The sequence below is a fragment of the Callorhinchus milii genome, unplaced genomic scaffold, assembly GCF_018977255.1.
Source record: "Callorhinchus milii isolate IMCB2004 unplaced genomic scaffold, IMCB_Cmil_1.0 Scaffold2, whole genome shotgun sequence".
NCBI classification, from domain to species: Eukaryota; Metazoa; Chordata; class Chondrichthyes; order Chimaeriformes; family Callorhinchidae; genus Callorhinchus; species Callorhinchus milii.
In genome coordinates, this window is record NW_024704743.1 from 115,447,617 (window position 1) to 115,449,376 (window position 1,760).

A 1,760-nucleotide genomic window follows, 5' to 3' on the forward strand; every position below is an offset into this window, starting at 1 on the left:
TGGCTTGAACTCCAGTCCGAATACATTAGGTTTGTTTTCAACATTGAATATTATTGAATTTGATGTTCTTGTTGGGGGATGTGGACAGAACCATCACTTCCTATTTGCTGCCCCCATTTGTTCCAAACTTGTTTGGTATTACAAGTGACCTCATTGAAAACAATTAGAGTTTCATACTTAAAGCAAATAAATTAAACTCACTGTAGATAAATATCACATTTTCCTTTTTTGAAAATGTGTTGCACAGCAAGTTGTTGCATGATCTAACTTTTGTCAAAATATGCAAATGAATTAATCAAGAATTTATGACTGAAAATAAAACTTTGCTTTGATCTTCTGAGTATATGACACGTGCAGAAATCCATCACCATGTATTGATTATTCAAAACAGACTGAGCTTCCATGCAGTCTTTCTATACGTGGAAATTCTGGTGTCTGGAATGGAATACTACATGCTCTCCTTGGAGTGACTAACCCGCTTACCTAATATTGGAGAGTATTAGCACAGTTAGTAAGAGCCATAGTGTAAAGACCTCTAGACTGTACATTAGGATATACTGCTGGAGATCACCATAGAGGATTGACACATTTGGTGGCCAAGCATACAACCTTGAAGCCAGTTCAGCTGCAAGGAAACCCTGCCTACCTTCTTTCTCTCCCCCCACACCCACCACCCTTCCATTCAGACAGGCAAAATTCCTTTGCCATAGATTTTAGGTTTGTATTCTGGATGTGCTTACTTTGCAGAAAAGGGTAATATAAATTGCATAAAAATAGTCTTCTGTTGACCAGAACAGGTTTCTCTTACATTTTAAATTTGTAAATTAACATTAATTGGGGCATTGAAGAAATACTTCTGAAGTACATAAAGTACACATGATTGAATTATAATATGGAGATTTATATAGAGTATTGTCTGGGAAAATGTAATACAAAAAGTTAGCTTTATTAGGAATAAACAGTGATAAGCTTGTTGGGAAATGTTCTTCTCTTAAAAGCTTTGCAGTTGAGTTCATAAAATGACAAGCACTGTGGTTATTTAGTTTGATTTTTCCTTCAGTACTAACTTACAGTATTCTACTTGATTGTGATGTGGCTAACTGTTTAAACTATTTCAATTGTGGTTAATTGTGATTAATTAGTTGGATAATCTTGACACTCAAGAAATTGGACTCGTCCCCCTATTAGTTTAATACCTTTATGCTGAGCTAACATTCGGTTCAGTGTGACCATTTACCATCATTTTGTGAATCCTCAACATATAAAATAATTTAAAGATAACTATGGTGGCTACGTAGAGTCCTGATTGAGGAGGTAAACAATTATGACTTGTGGAATCTCTGTTCCCTGATGCATTAGTTTCAGACATTAATGTAACATAAATAAATAATCCTTGCATTTGATATAGGTCTTATGGTGTTAATTTGTCTCAAAGCTCTTCAAGTAAATGGTATTCACTGTATGTGGGGTCCTGTAGTTCAGCGGTTAGAGCACTCGCCTGGCAAGCGAGAGGACCTGGGTTCGATTCCCGGGCAGGACGAAACGTTGGGCAAGTTTCCTTACGCTTCTGTTTATCTAGCAGTAAGTTGGAAAACGGTTGTTATTCGATTGGAACTGTATCAAATGCAAATATTATTGTTATTATTTTGTATGCGAACATGGCAGCCAATTTCCACACAATAGGATCTCTCCAACAAATATGAAATGAATGGCGAGGACATCAGGAGAAATTCCTGTTCTTCAAATTTCAGCATTCTGAA

General features: G+C 36.2%; 1 non-coding gene across 1 annotated transcript; it reads left to right on the forward strand.

The window, feature by feature from the left end:
- Window positions 1–1,467: 1,467 nt before the first annotated feature.
- Window positions 1,468–1,541, forward strand: trnaa-ggc. Its single transcript has one exon. It is a non-coding gene; the product is annotated as a tRNA-Ala (tRNA).
- The last annotated feature ends 219 nt before the right edge of the window (window positions 1,542–1,760 follow it).